This window comes from Camelus dromedarius, chromosome 13 (assembly GCF_036321535.1).
Source record: "Camelus dromedarius isolate mCamDro1 chromosome 13, mCamDro1.pat, whole genome shotgun sequence".
NCBI lineage: Eukaryota > Metazoa > Chordata > Mammalia > Artiodactyla > Camelidae > Camelus > Camelus dromedarius.
The window spans coordinates 55,255,752-55,276,622 of NC_087448.1; the positions used below are offsets into that span (position 1 = coordinate 55,255,752).

At 39.1% G+C, this 20,871-nt stretch overlaps 1 protein-coding gene and 1 pseudogene across 15 annotated transcripts in view; one reads left to right on the top strand and one right to left on the bottom strand.

The window, feature by feature from the left end:
- Positions 1 to 20,871, bottom strand: part of RCBTB2 (RCC1 and BTB domain containing protein 2) — a 125,722-nt gene that overhangs the window by 80,585 nt on the left and 24,266 nt on the right. For 12 of the 15 annotated variants that reach the window (XR_010383622.1, XR_010383621.1, XR_010383620.1 and 9 more), the window contains exon 1: positions 2,131 to 2,257. The exons of the other annotated variants lie outside the window; for them this stretch is intronic. The gene's annotated coding sequence lies outside the window, so the exon portion shown is untranslated. Of the gene's footprint in view, positions 1 to 2,130; positions 2,258 to 20,871 lie in introns of those variants that run through there. 15 annotated transcript variants of the gene reach the window in all.
- LOC105101811 (tubulin alpha-1A chain-like) lies at positions 879 to 2,331 on the top strand (annotated as a pseudogene).

Genomic DNA, 20,871 nt, shown 5'->3' on the forward strand with positions numbered 1-20,871 from the left:
TGATTTGGCTTTCCCAGTGAGATACAAAGAGCAGGATGAGCATTTAATTCTTTCTCTTAATTTGCCAGTTTGTAAAAATAATAAGTTGTTTAACTAACATTCTCCAACAGGGACCAAATGAGTTTGTTTGTTGTTATCATTGTGAATTTATGGATTTAAACTTGCTTCATGTGTTTCATCCCTTTTTCTTGCTCATAGAACCCTGTTTTTGTTTAGGTAGCAATGTAATCAGTCCCGGAGAAGAAATCACGGCTTGCCTTATCAATTCATTCTCACTGGCAGTGTCTGGGGTGGGCAGGTGACTGGTCCTCGCGGTAGACACTTAGGAGGAAGGTCATGTTGAAGAAAGACCCCTCTGCCCACCCAACTGCCCTCTTCTTCCCTTTACACTGTCACTTGAGGATTTGATATTTGGACAGCTGCTGCTGAAGCTTGGAACATCCCAATGGATACATGTGATACACACGCACAATTATGTGCACTAGTACTGCCGTTCCTGACTTACTGACACGGAAAGATATCTATGATATGTTGCTGATATGTATCATTAAGACTATTGACATAAAACTGAACACAAATGCATATATTTACACCAAGACCTGCCTGGAATTATGTTCATTTAAATATTAAGAGTGGTCATCTCTGAGTGGTGAGATATTGGTGAGTTTCTACTTTATTCTTTATATTTTTCTAAAAGGTTTAAATTTTAATGTGAATAATAAGGTTTTTCTAAAAGTATGATTCTGGGCAATTCTCATTTATCTCATGTTACTTATATTGGATTTTCTTCCCCCAATAAATACATCACATCATAAAACTTTTTTTATAAGACCCCATAACTGAGGTTCTCTTACATCGACTGCTTAAGAGTCGTGCTGTAAGAAGCAACAGCCTCTCCTCCTCCTCTCTGCCATCTCCTCAGTAGCCGCAAAACAGCAACTATGTGTGAGTGCATCTCCATCCATGTTGGCCAGGCTGGTGTCCAGATCAGCAATGCCTGCTGGGAGCTCTACTGCCTGGAACACGGCATCCAGCCCGATGACCAGATGCCAAGTGACAAGACCACTGGGGGAGGAGACGACTCCTTCAACACCTTCTTCAGTGAGACAGGCACTGGCAAGCATGTGCCTAGGGCAGTGTTCGTAGACCTGGAACCCACAGTCATTGATGAAGTTCGCACTGGCACCTACTGCCAGCTCTTCCACCCTGAGCAGCTCATCACAGGCAAAGAAGATGCTGCCAGTAACTATGCCCGCAGTCACTACACCATTGGCAAGGAGATCATTGACCTCATCTTGGACCAAATTCGGAAACTGGCTGACCAGTGCACAGGTCTTCAGGGGTTCTTGGTTTTCCACAGCTTTTGTGGGGGAACTGGCTCTGGGTTCACCTCCCTGCTGATGGAACGTCTCTCTGTCAATCATGGGAAGAAGTCCAAGCTGGAGTTCTCCATTTACCCAGCCCCCCCAGGTTTCCACAGCTGTAGTTGAGCCCTACAACTCCATCCTCACCACCCACACCACCCTGGAGCTCTCTGATTGTGCTTTCATAGTAGACAATGAGGCCATCTATGACATCTGTCAAGGAAACCTCGATATTGAGCGCCCAACCTACACAAACCTGAATAGGTTGCTAGGTCAAATTGTATCCTCCATCACTGCTTCCCTGAGGTTTGATGGAGCCCTGAATGTCAATCTGACAGAATTCCAGACCAACCTGGTGCCCTATCCTCGCATCCACTTCCCTCTGTACATATGCCCCTGTCATCTCTGCTGAGAAAGCCTACCATGAACAGCTTTCTGTAGCAGAGATCACCAACGCTTGCTTTGAGCCAGCCAACCAGATGGTGAAATGTGACCCTCGCCATGGTAAATACATGGCTTGCTGCCTGTTGTACCGTGGTGACGTGGTCCCCAAAGATGTCAATGCTGCCACTGCCACCATCAAGACCAAGCGTACCATCCAGTTTGTGGACTGGTACCCCACTGGCTTCAAAGTTGGCATTAATTACCAGCCTCCCACCTGGTGGTACCTGGTGGAGACCTGGCCAAAGTACAGCGAGCTGCATGCATGCTGAGCAACACCACAACCACTGCCGAGGCCTGGGCTCGGCTGGACCACAAGTGTTACCTGATGTGTGCCAAGTGTGCCTTTGTTCACTGGTACGTGGGCGAGGGCGTGGAGGAAGGAGAGTTTTCTGAGGCTCGTGAGGACATGGCTGCCCTTGAGAAGGATTATGAGGAGGTTGGTGTAGATTCTGCTGAAGGAGAGGGAGAGAAAGAAGGAGAGGAATACTCAAGTTAAAATTTCACAAAGATGCTGCTTTTACAGGGAAGCTTATTCTGTTTTAAACATAGAAAAGTTGTGGTCTGATCAGTTAATTTGTATGTAGCAGTGTATACTCTCATACACAATTACTGACCTATGCTTTAAAACACAACGCTTTGTTACAGGTTCAAGGTATCCATTTCTCTTATGGATCTTGATAAAGTATTCCCTGTCTTAAATGAAAAAAAAAAAAAAAAAAGACCCCATAACTGGCATCACATGATTTTTCTCCATGGCATAATCATCAGACAGGAAATATTTTGATTCTGGAATAACATTTCCTGATAAACATTTGTTGGAAACATTTAAGCATTTCCTGATCTGAAAAATTCTGACATTTTTTTCTTTGTGTATCTTATTGTTACAATTAACAATACTCTCTAGCCCAGTGGGATACAACCATCCTGTTGTGGAAAACACTGAGAAAAACATGAGTTTTATTAGAGAGACATTTTCCAGTCACCAAGAAAACGAAACTGGCCAATTTTCACTTAGTGGTAAAAATACTAAGTAGTCACCCTTTAGCCTACATTTAAAAAATTTTAATTTCTTTGGCACATTTAATTCTCCCAAGGAATTGCATATTCTTAAAACAAAAAGGTGTTAAAATTCTAGGCCTCCAGAGTAAAATCGAAAAAGGGCCTTTCTTCCTTTAATTTCCCTTTGCGCGGCCAGTTCTGCCAGGCAGGCTATCAGCACAGGGACCCAGGGCCATGCTGACTATGACAGTGGACAAAGGAAATAGAATCAGCAAATACCTATGACCCATGTGCTGTGTGCCCTGTGTTAGCATAGTTGCTCTGGCAAAATCAGTGTGGGAGATAACCTTATTCTCCCGGACCTCATTAAGTGGGGAAATGCCATGAGGACATGTGAGGAGACAGACTGGAGATGAGTCTAGAAACACAGTTCCTTGAGGGCATTGATGAATTTTAAACAGAGATCAGCTAGGGTCTGGAGGACGGCTTGCAGGGGACGTAGGCAAACAAGTTGAGAAGTGGCTGGAAGAGTCCAGATGAGAGACAAAGCAAGCGTGAATTTGAGAGGTGGTTTGGGGATGGAGAGCAGAAAGGAGAGATTAAGCAACTACTTACAATCTCTACGGTCATTCCTCTCTTGTCCTCTCTTAACATCAATGCAGTCTTCAAGCAGGATTTAACTTATCTCAGCTGCAGTAAGGGAAACTGAGAGCAAGGTTTTTGAGTCAGAGCTCTGAAGGAGGCACAGCTTGCTCCTGGCAGCCAGCGTGGAAGTGTTGCAACTCTAAGCCAGGTTATCTGTAGGTTCGTTTTTCAGTCCAATAGATCCACCCCTTCACCTGCTGACTGACAGTAGGACTCACCTCCCCTTACAGACAGGGATGCGGCCCTGACCCCAGTACAAGTACAGCAGGCCCTCGATTCCAGGGCCATATGACAGCCTTGGTGTCTTCTCCCTGCTCTGCCCTCAGAGTCTCCAGTGAGGTGATGGCCCTCGTACCTTCAGCTGGGAGTGTTCTTCCAGCTTCTCAAGTGGGCCCGGTCATTTGCAGCCTTCCTTCACAACTGGCTCTTCACTCCAACTGCCTTTTAGGGGACAGACTGTTCTGAAGTCTGGCCAGGGGTCAGACAAGGCCTTCCTAAGGCTTCTCTGCAACAGCAGGAACTCAAAAGTGACATTACCTCTCCAGCCTGAGCCGGTGTGGATCTGGAGATGATACCATAGCAAATCGGCAACCGGGAGGAACGGCTGGGGCTGTCTCCCTGTCAAGCCGTTCAAAAGTCAGGATCTCAGGATCTCAGGTCTGCTTTGGGTCAGGATTGCCACCCCCATTGGTAAAAATACAAGGCACAGGTCAGTGAGAGAGTTTAAGACCCCAGCTAGGAGAAACTTTGTTGAGATTTTATTATTTAGTACCAGAGTCTAGCTAATCCTCTTCCCTTCTAAGATTCTTATCTAGCGTGCTAGTTCATAGCTAGCGTTTGGCATCTCAGATCCAAGTCACTACAGAAAACCTGGAAACTAATTCATCATCTCATTTTGCAGGGCCTGGTGTAATGTTTCCAGAGCTCGATAGAGCTCGATATAGATGGACGATCTCAAATGTATCACAGTGAAATGAGGACCAAAATGAAATTTGTTTTTTTAAGCTTTCTTTAAAAAAAGTTGAAGTAAAATTGGTACATTACATTATGTAAGTTTCAGGTGTACCCCACTGTTATTATATGTATAACCTGTATCCACTATAAAGTGATCACCATCAAAGGCCTACTTACCATCCATCACTGTGCAACTGACACCCTTCACCCATTTTCTATTTTTGTACATTGAAATGAAATTGCCCATGTAATGGGTTGGAGTAAGTCCACCTTTAGGGTTCCTAAAATTAAAAGGAGAGAGGTCTGTGGAAAAGTTCTGGTCCTGCTCCCTGGACCTACCAGCCAGGTGCATGGAGCATGTCCTGAACCCTTGTCCCAACATCACCACACAAATGGCTATATCTCCTATTCCCAGAGCACTTCCCAAGCACCATGTTGAAGGAGAAGTGAAGAGTGAGACTTTAGGCAAATTAGGAATCAATTATTAGTCAGTGGTTTACAACGAGGCTGCAAAATAAGCAGGAAATACATCATCAAGAAACCAGGAATTTGAGACAGAATTCTTCCCGGCTGCGGCTGTACCCCATGATCGCTGAAACTCCCTTCCAACCTCAACTCACTTCTAATTCCAGTCTCTTTCAACAGGATTTCGTCTTCCCTCTGATTAGGATTTCCTGGTAGCTCTTCTCTGGCTCAGCTCTGGGCTTCAATGCCCTTTTCGTATTTCACAAACCCTGAACCCCTTGTGATCTCCGTGACTGAGCACTTCCGCTTACTAAATTCATCAGAATATTGAGTCCCAGTTTAACCAGTCTTCCTGGTTCCTGTGGCCTCATATCCTCCTTCCCTTTCCTTTCCATAGTGGGGCCATTCAAACTAACTCATGGCTCAAACATGTCTCCCACGTCTCCCTAAAAGTTCAGAGAAATTCCTGCCCCAGACAGACAATCCTGAGAAAGCCCACTAGTCCCCTGTTTTGTTCCCAGTACTTGGGACTCGAAGATGACTGTTCTGATGCCAGGGCTACTCTTTCCAGCTCACATCAGAGGATACAGGGCTCCCTGACTGCATCCGTCCCAGATGGAGAATTATGTTTTGGGGAACACGTCAGGAAGCCAACACTACTGAGCTGTGTGGTTCTCTTCTGTTCACACACACAGCCTGTAATCACATGTCAAAACTTTTTTAGGCACAATGCTGATGTTTTTGGCATTGTCCTCCAAACTACCGTCTCAGCTCACCTCCTTTGCCCTGAGCTGATCTGATTTTAGAATATAAATTAGTGATAAGACATGAATATAGAAAATGATTTGATGTGTGAAACCATGGCAGCAAGGAGCAGAGGAACTACCATTTTTGGAGTACCTATAATGTGCCAGGTACCAGGCACGATTAATCATATTGATAATGTTTACTGGATGCATATTATGTGTAACGCGCTGTGCTAAGCTCTTACGTATGACCTAATTTAACCCTCACAACAACCTTATAAAATAAACATTGTATTACTGTCCTCATTTTCTGAATAAGGAAATTAAGCCTAAAGAGATTAAGTAACTTGTGCAAGCCAGCTAGGCTGTCTGAATCCAGCATTTGACACATTCTTCCTCTCTGTCTCACTCTCAACTTTTTTTTTTAATTAAAAACTTTTCATAAGTTTGTCTGTTTCACTGCTCTTTTCATAGAATCAGCTTTTGGTATTGTTGATCAGTCTACTTTTCTCCCTTTTTTTTTTTTTAAATTATTTCCTGCTTTTATTTTTATCGATCTGTTCCTTCAAACTTTCCTTGAATTAATGTTGTTCATTTCCCAGCTTCTTGGTCAGTGGCTTAGACCTTTTATGTTCATTGTGCCTGTTCTAATAAATGAATGTAAGGCAATGAGTTCTCTTCAGGGTGTTATTTTGATTACATTCCACAGGCGGTTCTCATTTTTATCATTTCTGAAGTCTATGATTTCAATTCTGAACTTCTCTTTAGCCCAGAAGGTATTCAGAAGAAATTTCAGATCAATAGATTTTTATGTTTTTTTGAGGGAGGGCGCACCTAATCTTTGGTTAATAGTTTTCACTTGTGTACCTTAACAGTTAAAATAGCAATGTGTTTCTGACATTATGGAAAATGAGTATCACATTGCTACACTGAATTTTGCTGTTTTCATTTATGTTGTTCTTCATTGTAGGAGAAAAGCCATAAAGAAAAATGTTTGGTGGCCTATTCCTGTATTATTTACATAGTTGTTTACTTTTGGAGGTGGGGGTAGATAATGTTTTCCTGCAGGAAGGGAAGTTCCACGAGGATAGAGACTTTGACACGGCTGAAATTTCCAGCTCTTGGAACAGTGCCTACCACGTAGTAAGCAATCAGTCTGTCCATCTATCTATCCATCTATCATCTATATAATATACAGCTTTACTGTGGTATATTTTACCTATTATATATGTTTTATACCTATTATATACATATGACAAACAATAAACTGCACATACTTGAAGTGTACGCTTTGAATCTGGTGCTGCCAGTGACTGCCTTCCCAGGTGCATGAAGAAAGCCTGTCTTTAGTGGAAACTGAAAGGGTGAGGCCAACAGAGAGAGGAAACCAGAGGCAGACACGGAAAGAGAGACAGAGGTGGGGCAGGGTGCAGAGAGACAAGAGACAAGAGGGAAGAAAGTGAGAGAGAAAACAATATTACTCATTATGTCAAAATAAAAATTCATCCCTGGACTTTCCAGTTTTAGAAGCCAACTTACTTTCTCCTTCTCTCTTCCTGTCTCTCTTCCTTAAGTTAGTTATTAGGTTTCTGAACTTGCAAGTGACAGACTACAAACCATCACCTATCATTTCTTCCTCTTTGAGTCCCATCCAGAACCTACTCATACAAATCCTTAGTGAACAATGTAAGGTTTTCTGAATATTTCAAAGAAGAGAAAAAAACAGGAGGTTGACGAGATACATCCACAGCACACAACCAGCAAATCCCCGTGGGGGTTTCTTGTCTCTCTCCGTGCCCGTCCTACAGAGGTGGTTCCTTTTGATTCTTCCACCTCACAGCCTCCAGCCCCTTGCTTCCTTCTGTTACACCGAGCAATATAGCAACCATCTTTTATCACGAGCATTTTCTTGAGGTTCCGACTTCTATTCCAAGTAGTTTTTCTTTAAAACTAAAACCACTGTATCCATTTTATTTTACATATTAGCTGATCTCAAGCCTGTAATCCTTAAGGCATAACTTGTCTGGTAAAGCGGAACGGAGTATGGGATTCACAGCCCATGTGCCCAAGGCAAGCCACCGGCCACCAGCTGCCGAGGGAGCAGTGAAAGTGCTCACACACTTGTAAACAGAGAGAAAGGGACCAGAGACAAAGACATTTGGTCATTCCTTAGGCCAAGCCTCAATCAGTTTACCAATTCAGCCGCATCGAAGGAAGAAATAGAGCAACGCTTCCAAGAAAGAGTTACATCCATGCATCCATGCTTGAGGCCTTTAACTGTGCAGTAGTTCTGCCCAAGAGTAAACATGATCCAGTCAGCGTTTGGGAGTCAATTTAGTCTTCCCTCATTTGGAGGAGAACAGGAAGGGAGGAAAATGGTGTGGCAGAAGCTACTGGTTGTTTCCCCAGTATCAGTTCTGTTTTTCCTCAGTAATAGAAGCCCCCAAATTTACATGGGTACTAGTGACCAAGAATAAAATCTACATGTGCCAGCTGCCCTTGAAGCTAGGTGTGGCAAATGGCTGAATTCTGGACAATAGGAGGTAAGCGTAAGGTGGTGTGTGCAACTTCCTGGAAGTGTCCTCAGAGGTAGGGGCTGTTCCTTCCCCACTTTTCCTTTTATGCATTGGCCAGCATGTGGATGTGATGGCAGGATCTACAGTAGCCTCTTGGACCACAGTACAGAAGTGACATTTGGAGGATGGTAGAGCAACAACTCAGAAAGAGCCTGGGTCTCTGATGATTGTAGAGCTGCCCTACCAGCTTTTGCCTTCTTATGAGTCCTCTGTGCGCTGTGACTAAATCTATTTAAACTGATACAGGAGTAGCTATCACCTTCTATTTTGAAATTTCAAGAAGGCCTTGAACTCTATGCTGAGAAGTTTAGATTTTGGGGGTATATATGATGGGGAACAAATAATGGGTTTTAGATAAGAAAAGAAATAAAATTCATTCACATTTGTTGCATTTTCCCTTTACATCACTAAGAACTAGAGCACAACTGTAAAATGTTCATGCATGGATCACCAAGTGAGCAAAGAAAAGAAAAGGAACCATAGAAGTGAATTTGCCAATCTTAATCTTTACTTAAAACAACTTTAGGATTGTTATGATAAACACAGAAATTTCTAGAAATGAGTGGAGAATACTGGAATAAAATTTTTAATTAATAAGATCTATTTTTCCTAATTCTGGAGATTTTTGGTCTTCTGCATAAAATTATTTACTGTCTTCTTTTTGGATTAATAGCCAATAATGGATCACTTAGTAAATAAGAAATAAAGTGAAATAAAAGTAAGAGACAAGATAGCATAGTGGACATTTATAATTCTGGGCTGCCCAGGGTCTATTCTCTTGTCTAACAGCGCTGTGGTTTCCTTTCGGGGAAACACCACTTTCAGTATAAGCAGAAAATTATACAGTTCCCAACAAGTCCTTTGGTCATCTTCAAAAAGTTCTGGATTTTTTAAACCCTTCTAGTTATTGTTACGCATGGTGATACTCCATGTTAAAGAGCCTGATTTTTGCCTGAATGTGCTGTGATCATACCGTACATACTATAGCATGGCCTTTTCACTTAATATTTTGTTTTTGAGATATGTCCTTGATGAATCATATTGATCTAGTTCATTTATTTTAGCTCTTATATAATATTTAGTTTTATAAATTTATTAAGTTGAACCACATCAAAATGGTTGAACAGCAGCAATTTCATCTGGTTCAACTAAATATCACAGTGATCTATTTTCCAACTGAGGAACATTTAAGTTATTTTCAATATTTCATTATTGCAAGCAATAATGTAGTGAAAATCTAATTATACATCTCCCTGAGCACTGTGCAAACCACATCGCCTTTATTCTGTTTAGTGTTTGCTTGTTATGTCTTTCTTTTTCCTCCCTTTATTTTCAAACTTTCTGTGTCATTATGATTTGAGTATGTTTCTTATGAAAAGGAAAGAACTGGATTTTAAACATATTCTCACTGAATCTCTGGTTTTTAATAAGGTAGCTTAACCCATTTGTAGGTAAGTACTGACATACTTGGTTTTATTTCTGCTATCTTATTTTTTGTTTTGTATTTACCATGCTTTGTTTTTGCTGTTCCCTACATGTGACTCAGGTGCTTTGTTTCCTGTATCCCATATTTATTTTGAGTTCAGTTTTCTTCTGACATCACTTTTCTCCATTGTACTGGATTTATTGAGTTTTCCTGGCCCCTTAACACTTTATCTTATTTTATTGGCTGTCTTAAAGTTTTAGCACACAAAATTGACCCAACAAGCTAGAAAGTCAATTGTGATAGTCTGTTACAGTGAACAATACCTCTTGGTATTCATGCCCGTGTGCAGTCCCCATCCCTTGGGTCTGGGCTTGTCTTTAACCAATGGGATGTGGCAGAAGTGATGCTGTTAGGTCTTGATCTGAGATTTTCAAAAGGTCTGGTAGCTTCAGCTTTTATACTCTCGGGAGCTCTGAGCTTGCATGTAAGAAGTCTGGCTATCATGCTGGAAAGCCACAGGGAGAGACCACATGGAAAGGCCACATGGAGAGGGAGAAGCCTTGAGACTACGTAGAAGAGACCTGAGGAGGAACCGAACTGACAATAAAAATCAAGGTCCCAGCATATGACCAGCACCAGGTGTTTGAAGTGTACTAGTACAGGAACTAGACAAGCGAGTGAAAAAGCCATTTACCCACAGAACTGTGAGCAAATAAAATGATTGTTTTCAGTTTCGAACACTTTGGGTGTATTGCTACATAACAATAGATAACTGAAAAGTCAGTGAAATCTTGATCCTTACACTGAATTGTGTATCATTCTTATGCTTTAATTCCAGCTGCCTCCTTGCTTGCCAAATTTCTATGTTGTGATCTTTTTGTGGTTCTATATTCCCTTTAAACATATCAAAATCAGTCATTTTAATTATTTTTACAGTTAGTAACTCATTGGATGTACCAACATGCTACTCAGTTGCTTTGTTTCCCATATCTCCATATTTATTTTGAGTTCAATTTCCTTCTGACATAATTACATCCCTTAGTCGATCATGGGGTAATAACTTGTGAGTGGTGAGCTCAGATTTCATTAGTTTCAAAAGTCCTTCACTTTGTCCTTACCTTTAAATGATAGTTTAAATGGATATAAATCAATAGGTTGGGATTATTTTTCTCTTAATACATTGAAGGTAGTGCACCATCGCTGTTTGGCTTCTAGTGTTGCTGTTGAGTCGTGTGTGGTGAGTAGTTTCCATTCCATTTCTTCTTAATAGTATGTATTTCCTTTCAGTTTGCTTTAAGTTTTTTTTCTCATTACTCTTTTTATTATGCAAATTCACTGTCATGTATCTATGAGGAATTTACTTTTTTCCTCTCAGAACTCATACTTTTACAATCTAAGGATTATTTCGCAAACTCAGTTCCTTTTCATTCTAAAATGATACTCTTTTGACCTAACTAGGTTTCTTTATTACACAGTACCCACATTTTATGGGAGGCGTGAAACTGTGGAAATTTTGAGGTATTCAAAATTCACATAAGTCAAAATGAATCCTTGCCACAACACAGAAAGATCTTAGAAATAGTAGAAATCAACAACATGGATTTTTTTAAAAAGTGAATTCAGATAAGGAGAAATGTTTGATTATTAGATGTGAAACTGCTGCATGTTTAGAAAAATATGAAGGTCTCTTTAGTCTAAGATTTAATGAAGAAGAAAGTCTTTTTCAGAATGGAAAATAGTTCGTAGGTTTTGATTCATTCCATTTTTAGATTTCTTTAACATTGGAAAAAATATGGAGACTGTTTCAGTGATTGTTAATGCTTGTTTCTCACAAACTACTAAATATTTTTCTCCAAGTTCTATGCTTACTAAATTATTGAACTACTATGTGAACAAATGAACAACTAGCCTAGGTATTCGGATTCAAATGCTTTACTACACCCTCTTAGGAACTGATAGAAATACTATACTGAAAAGTAGCAAAAACTTAGAAGATATAAATAACTCAATCAAACAACAGAATCTAATTGACATATATGGAACATTTCACCAAATAACAGAAGAATACACATTTCTTTTTCAGGTAACATGAGACATTTCCAAGATAGATCATATCCAAGGCAATAGAAATAACCCCTCATCAAATTTAAAAGAACTGAAATCATACAGATTATATTCTCTGATGATAATAGAATCAAACTAAAACTCAGCAACAGAGAAACAACAGGAAAATTCCTAAACTCATGGAAATTAAATAATACACATATAAATAATCCATAGGTCAAAGATGAATTTTCAAAGGAGAAAAAATACATAGAACTGAGTGAAATGAAAATACAGCATAGCAATATACCTAGGTTGCAGCTAAAGCAGTCCCGAGAAGGAATTTATAGCACTAAATGCTTACAATAGAAATGAGGAAAAGCTTCAAATTAATAATTTAAGTTTTTAACCTCAAGAAACTAGACAAAGAAGATAAAAATAAATCCAAAGCAAACAGAAAGAAGGAAATAATTAAAATAAGAGCAGAAGTCAAAGGAACAGGAAAACAATAGAGAGAATCAATAAAACCAAAGGATGATCCTTTGGAAAAAAATCAGTAAAACTGACAGGCCTCTAGCAAGACTGGCTGAAATAAAATAAAAGGCACACGTTACCAAAATCAGAAATAAGAGATAGCACTACAAATCTTATAGCTATGAAAAATTAATGAAAGAATACTATAAATAACTTTATGCTTATAAATTTGACAAAAATCAATTTCTGGAAAACCACAAACTACCAAATCTCAACCAAGATGAAATAAATAATCTGAATAGGTATTAACTATCAGAGAAATTGAATTCATAGTTTAAAAGCTCCTGAAAAAAATAAATCTCCAAGCTCAGATGTTTTCACTGGAGAATTCTAACAAACATCTAAAGAAGAATTAACCAATTTTTATAATCTCTTCCAGAAAATAGAAGAACTGGAAATATTTCTCAACTTATTTTATGAGACCAGTATTACCCTGACATTAAAACCTGACAGAGGTAGTAATTAAAAAAGAGAGAAAAAAGAAATCGACAGGCCAGTATCTCTCATAAAAATATACAGAAAATCCTTAACAAAATATAAGCAAACTGAATCCAATAGTGTATTAAAAAAAAAAAAAAAAAAAGCACCATGACCAACTGGGACTTGTTCCAGGAATAGAAGGTTGGTTCAACATTCAGAATCAATCAATGGTTTATCAGCAGGCTAAAAAAATGGTCTGATTACATCAACTTACAGAGAACGATCACTTGATAAAATCCAACACCTATTAATGCTGGAAAAAAAAAAAAGCCTCTTAGCAAGTTAGAGATAAAGGGAATAACCTTAACTTGTTAAAGAGCATCTATACAAACCACAGCTCATGACAAACTGAATAGTGAAGGACTGAATGTTTTTCCCTTAAGATTGTGAAAAAGGCAAAGATATCTGCTTTCACCACCTTTATTCAACATAATACTAGCATTTCTAGCCACTACAATAAAGCAAGAGAAAGAAATAATTAAAAAATAAAAACAAACCCTGTTTGCAGATGACATAATTGCCATTAAAAAAAAATCACAAGGTATCTACCAGAGAAAAAATCCTAGAGCTAATAAGTGATTTCAGTAAGGTGTCAGGACATAGGTAAACATACAAAAATCAATTATATTTTTTACCTACTAATGATGAACATGTAGAAACCGAAATGAAAAACACAATACCATTTAAAATCACTCCAAAGAAAATGAAATACTGTAGGTAAATACTTAAAAAACATATACAGGGTCTATATGCTGAAAATCACAAGTTATTGATGAAAGAAATCAAAGAATATCTAAGTAAATGGAGGGACATACCATGATAGTGGATTAGAAGACTCAGCATAACAAAAGATGACAATTATCCCTACAAAGATCTACAGGTTAAATGCAATTCCTATCAAAAACCAAGAAAAGATTTTTTGCAAACATCAACAAACATATTCTAAAATTTATATAGGAAGATACAGGAGGCCAAATAGCTAAAAGAAGAATAAATTGGGAGGAATACTCTACTCAAAGTTAAGTCTTAACCATGTAGCTATAGTAGTCAAGACAGTGTCACACTGTAGGAGGGATAGGTACATAGATCCATGAATGAGAACAGAAAACCCAGAGATGGATGCAAGTCCGACCTACTGATTTTTGACAAAGGTATGAAATCAGCTGAGTAGAGGAAGTACAGCCATTTCAACAAATGGTGTGAAGCAAATGAATACTCACAGGCAAAATGACACAAAACAAAAAACAAAATCAACCTAAATCCCACACTTCATACAAAAAATAAACTCAAAATAATTAAAATATACTTAAATGCAAAACATAAAACTATAAAGCTTAAAAAAAAGGGGGGGGGGGGAGATCTTCAGGATCTAGGGCCAGGCAAAAAAGTGCTTAGATTTGATACCAAAAGAAAAATTGATAAATTGGGCCACATCAAAATTAAAACTTTTGCTCTGCAAAAGCCTATGTAAAGAGGATGAAAAGATTGGTTCCTAGAAATATGAGGAATTTTCAAAACTCAATGTTAACAAACAAACAAAAATTGATAAAAGCCATGAAGAAACATTTAACTGAAGAGGTCACACAGTTGGCACATACGTATATACAAAGAGATGCTCATCATTATTTGCCATTCAGGAAATCCAAATTAAGACCATGATGAGATGTCACTGTACACCCTTCAGACTGGCTAAAATGAAAAACAGTGACACCACCAGGTGCTGGCAAGGATGCAGAGAAACTGAATCACTCCTGTATTGTTGGTGGGAATGTAAAATGGTATAGCCACTCTAAAAACAGTGACATTTTCTTCTAAGTCTAAATATGCAACCACCATATGAGCTAGCAAGTGAACTCCACGGCAAATGAAATGAACACCTGTACATGAATGTTCATAGCCGCATTTTGTAACAGAAACTGGAAACAGCCCAGATGTCCTTTAACAGGTGAGTAATTAAACAAACTGTGACTTATACATACCATGATATACTACTTAGCAATAAAAGGAGTGAACTTCTATTGATACATGTAGCAACTTGGATGAATCCCCAGGGAATTATGCTGCGTGAAAAGAGCCAATCTCAAAAGGTTATATACTATATAATTCCTTTATGCAATATTTTTGAAATGACAAAATTTTAGAAATGGAGAACAGATTAGCAGTTGCCAGGAGTTGAGAATGGGGGAAGGAGGGAGTTGGATGTTGTTATAAAAGGGCAATAGGAGGGATTCTTGTGATGATGGAATGTTCTACATGTTGAGTGTAGTGATAAATACATGAATCTACATATGTGATAAATTATACAGAATTAAGAACACACAAATGTGTACATGTTAAGCTGGGGAAATATGAATAAGATTGGTGGATTGTATCAATGTCAATATCCTGGTTGTGATATTATACTAGAGTTTTGCGAAGTGTTACCTTTGAGAGAAAGTGGATAGAAGGTACTTTCTGTATTATTTGTTACAACTGCCTGTGAATCTACAATTATCCCAATAAAAATTCAATTAAAAATGGTTTAGTAAATAATCTAAATTCCTTTAATTTTTCTACTAAAATTCCATTCTTTCTCCTTCACCTGATTTATTTTGCACACAGAAGATAAACAAATGATTACACACAATAAGATAAACTTATTTTGTGGAGTACTTCTTAAAGAGGAAAGAAAATAGGAAGAGATAAATATGCTCCAAACTAATAAACAATAAACAGAACAGTCTTGGTTCTAGTGTTTCTTCAACTGAGTTGGTTATATTAAGAATTATCTTCTTTAATTAAAGGAGTAGAGTTGCAAAGAAGACGCACGCCTTGGATGTGGTCAGGCAGCACTTCCTTTGATAACGCAGTGGTTAAGACCTTCTCTTAGAATTCATATTGGGCACAGCATCGTGGAATTGAAGAGACATTATCTCTTCAAGTCTATCTGTTCTATCTTCCTACCACTGCAGAATTGTTTCTGTGCTGTGCTCGTAATAAATGATGATTACTATGATTAATACTAATAGCCCCAACAACATTATACAGTATAATGGCTCCAGTGATTACACTGAGAAGTTTGATAGAGACTATTTTCCTGAGCTCATCCTAAAATTTCCTCTTGCTCAATATTATCTTGTTATTTCTATTTATTTCTCCCTTAAAATACCCTACTCATTACTTCCCCTGTAATTATAAGCTCACTGAAGTGAAGCCCTTTCATTCTGGTTTTCTCTTCACTGCCTGGAGCATTGTGGGCACTGGATAAATGCTATTTTACTTTCGATGTTGACAACTTCAAATGGAGACAGGTGGCTTCACAGGTCAGGACAGTCATTGCATCAACCAGGATTAATTTGATAATTTGCTTCAAGCGCATTACTCTTTTGGCTCTTCTCCAAGCACCTTGAGTTTTAAAAGATTAGTGCTGACAATCTGGATTATTCATTCCTTTCAGATTTCAACCATCTGACCCAAAGTGCTCAAGAATATTTTATGGTTCCATTGTTTACAGTGATATTTAATTTTTTTAAAAAAAGGTCATAATAAGGTTGACTCTAGTCAATTAAACATTGATAAATATGAATATGACTAGTTTCAGATTTATTTTTTACTAAATCACACAATCCATAACAGATTAGCATATGAATTGGTGAATTTACACACTCTGAAGCAAAAGAATAATATGCATAGAAAACTAACTAAGCAGCTACTGCATCACTTACTGCTCTGGTGTTTTCAAACACAGAGAAACACAAAGTAACTAAGCAAATTACAGGAAATGTATCAAGTTACAATAACATGACAGATTAAATAAACCAGATTCTATTGCCTGAAGAGATCATATTTTCTACCGCACCTGTCAGAACAGCAAGCTCAATGAAGGTGCTCAGTGAGTGCTGACTGAAACGGATTTATAGACCCACTGCTGCACACAATCTGCTGTTGAAAACAAATCTGTAACGATCCTGATGCTGATCCTGATGCTGATGCTGATGCTGATAAATCAGCAACCAAATCTAATGCAAGCAGAGTGTCTGTTAACCAATGTGTCTCGTTCACTGAGTGTTACTGGTAAAGAAAAAGTGGTACACCCGGACTTGGGACATTTTAGTACCTTATCTGCAGGAAGCACCACTGATCTGAGAGGAAGAGGAAGAGAAAACGTAACGTACGAGTGAGAGAGAGAGAGAGAGAAGGTGGGGGAGAGAGAGATTCGATAAGAGGCAGTGAGAAGTGGGTTTGAGCCACAGGCGTAGTTACTCACAAGGAGTGTGGCTTCATGATTAGACCACCTGCGAGATTCTGGGCATGGGTTTCTGTCCTACCATGTTGTCAACTTCCAGAACCCAGACGGCAGACCCAAACGTGGTCCAGACCAGCTAAATAATTGGTCCCAAACTTAGAACCATGATACACAAATGAAGGGCTTTCTCTGTGCCTGAACTTGGACAAAGTATGAGAGAACACCAAAATGACTTTTAAATGGTTTCTTACCTGGAATAGTGGGAGAATCCTGGTGCTAGCAGAATAACATGAGAGAAGGTGGGAAAGGTTAACATAAAGGAGTAGGCAGAAACTGTGGGTGGAAACTGGGAAACAGAGGATGCAGGACGAGGGCTCCTGACCACTATTCCTGCCCTCTCCAGTGACTTACATATTATGAAATGCCATTTTCCATTTCCATCCAGAATGATTGGCCACTTAACCACAATGGTCTCTTTGCCTTGAATTCTTCCCATAGATCTCCTTTTTGGTAGTATCTCCAGACTGCTGAATCCAAGAGCCACTGGAAGAAAACATTTTGTTTCCAGCAATACCTGACTGCCCTTCTGCTGGCCAAAATGGTTCCTAATACAATCTATTCGTCAATGAAATCAGAAAATGTTGAACCTGGTTTTCTCCTTCTGAAGCCCCCACTGAACTTAAATGCAGCTAAATATTCCCAGAAATCAATGCTTATAGCCTAGAGCCATATGCCCTTTGCCCATATCTTTCTAGGAGATGTCCATGATATCTAGCACTACAACTGTAAAGAGGATGCGATTTAATTAACAACTTTTTTTTTATTGTCTCAATGTCCAAAAATAATATAAATCAATAATTTAATGGAAAAACACTGGGCCAAGCCTGTTCTGTCCAGCAGCTAATTGCTGGCCTTAGATGAATCACCAGACCTTCCTGGCTCCCAGCTTCTTCATCTATAAAATAAAAAGGTTCTGCCAAACAACCCCCAAACCTCCCTGATCCTTCAGGGTACCAAGAGAGAGTAATCTTTTTCCTCATTATTTTATAAGATTTCCAATGATCATTTCCATTCTTCTGGTTGCCTTGTATCCAAACCTGAATTGCTTGAATTGTTTAAGACTAATTATCACATTTAAATATGAGTGTTTGAACTATAAGGGATGGTGGCCAAAAGAATCTTAACAGAAGGCCGTGTGAGCATTCACTTAATTTGAAAAAACTTCCTGTCTGTTTCATCAACTGTCAAGTCATCCAAGCTTGCACTGGCCTTGAGTTGCTTTTAATAAGCTGCATGACTCACCAGGAAGACAAAAGCAATAGATTCTGTTAATGTTTTAGACTGTTTGCTGGTAAAAGCATCCAAGGGAAGATGGTGATACACAGGTGCCAACGTCTCGGAAAGATAGTTTCCAGCATCTTGGAAAGAGATTGAAAATGAGGTTGCAACCAGAAAGGCAGAAGAACACTTAAGATCCTCAAGTTTTTTAAGTAGAAATAAAAAATGATAAATAAATGCTATCCTGCTATCCTTTTTCTGGGGTAGTTGGTGATAACAGCTCATGGAAAAAATATTCGTGCTATTCCAGTAAAGAAAAGATAAAAAATGATAAAAAGAGGCCACGGCAAATAAAGAAGGATGTTTATGCTGGTTTAAAAAGATCCTCTTTCCTTGTCTGTGTTTTACTTCCTTTGGGGGCTGCTGACCTAGTCTATTTTGATAGTGATAAGAGATACTTTGAGAGATTTTACAAACATGGACTCTGCATAAGTTTGCAGTTATCAGTAAGCTTGACCCCATGCATTTTATTAGGCAAAAGAAGCTGAAAATAAATTGTGCGATGCAGGATTTGCCTTAGAATTCAGTATTAAGGGAAGGAAAGGGGAAAATGGATGTGCGTGTATGTGAGTGTGTGTGTTTGTGTGTGTGTGTGCACGTGCTCCAGATGAGGCACGTTGGTGAGGAAGTTCTTCTTCAGAGGACCTTAAGATTTAGCCCAGGGACAGCGTGGGGCATCAGACTTTAGTTTCTGTAGACTTCAGGTGATATTCCATCTCTTCATATTTTGTAGGTATTCTTACAACTGGGAACATGAAGGATGGACTTCATGATTTGACTCTGTCACAGTAACTCAAACTGTCCTCTTTCTCAGAGGCACTACAGGTGGGTTCAAGATTTCTGAAAAGGTGCTAGCAGAGTGATAGCTTCATCAATGATCTTCTGGCCTTTCGTGCCCCAGATCTGTGCTACATAGATCCCTTAGGTGTTATGACACTCTTAAGTCTTTTGCAGCAGTGGCGTAGGACATGATGGAGAGAGAAGTTTTATGGGTTTAATTCAGTTGCACTTGTTATTAAACTTCATTCAGTTTACTTACAAAGCAGTATGAAACCTAAGGTGATGCCTGAACCAGTCTGTTAAAGAAACTGCAATATGTATGGAAACTTTATGGTACGCTTTCCAACAAGGCGATTATCTACATACGTTTATAAACTCCATACATCAACACGTGCAGTTCTCAAGCCTTCCTATAATACATACATAGGAAAGTATAGTGTGTGTTCATTCCTTTTAGAAAATCCCATATAGTAAAATCTGAAGTTGGGAAACAGATAACCCTCAAAGTGATTTTTTGCATTATCAAAGAATCCTTTACTTTCCAGAAGTTTCCCTGTGTTTCAGCTATTCAATCCTCTCCCCACCCCAAATTATTCTGTTTAGCATTTCTATAGTTTTGCCCTTTCCAGAACGTCATATAAAGGGAATTATACAGTATGTAGCCTTTTCAGACTGACTTCTTTCACTTAGCAATATGCATTTAAGACTTACTCATGTCTTTGCAGGATCTTTTTTACATATGCCTATAAGTCTTGGAGTGTTTTTCTACTTTCTGGTACACCACAGGCTCATCTTGTATTCCCTCTCCCCCAGCCCTGAAACAGTTCCTTTTCTCAAGGAACCCAGTGAAATCACTTTTAGAAACCAGTATCTGGGCATTTCGTGCGTTTATTGCTACCGGGGGATCATTGTTTCCAGGGCCCTTCAGTAGAGAGAGTTAAAATATATATTTATTTAAGTCATGACTAAATCACACTGAATCCTTTGTTCCTAATTCAAAACCACAAGTCTGGCTTTGTGGTTTAATGGAAAGGGATTCGACATTCATTAACTCAAACTAGTGCCCCCTCGTCAGGAGCGTTTCTTGATTTGTATTCACGTTTGGAACCGTTTATTTCTTATTCTGCCCCTAGCATGACTCCAGAGGAATGCTGATGTCAAAGCTTTTAAGGCAACCACTCTTCCCAAGTGGAATACAGTAGTTTTCATCCTTCTTGCCTGGCGCTGAAGGTGCAACTGTTCTTTCTTTTAGTACCAATATTAAAACAAACAAACAAACAAAAAAACACTTTCAAAAACCCTAGGTACTTCACATGTCTCTAAGGTTCTGAGGACAGCCCGAATTGTACAGCCTCCTCTGAGGACAGCAGAGGAGGGAGCACAGAAGGGAGAGGGACTGCCTGTCTCATGATCTCTTACCACCTCCATTTGTATTTTCTAACCTTTGGAGTCCTGGGACCAGGAGAGTTTGTTTCTGTTACCAAATAATTAAGATACAGTATCTCAACTATCCTTCTATTCCACTGCAGGTCGAGGGTGTGCTGTGGAGAATGTTGCTAAACCTTGTATTTTCATTAGCTCCAAAAGGCTGCCCTATTTCATCAGAAGAAACTTGTTTTTCATAAGAAAGCTGGCTTAATTTTCGAGTGGCATGGCAGAGTTAAAATACTGTAACCATGACAGAAATGCAGGTTTCCGGCTCCTTTCCTTTCTCTGAAGTCAAAGAAGGAAATGTACAAATGCAAACATGCAAACGGAAGATTTCTTTGTTCTCTCGTTGCACTTTGTTTGGGGATCCAAATTCAACATGCAGCCAATGCAAGGAGGGCGCGGCCACTTTCCCAGCAGCTGC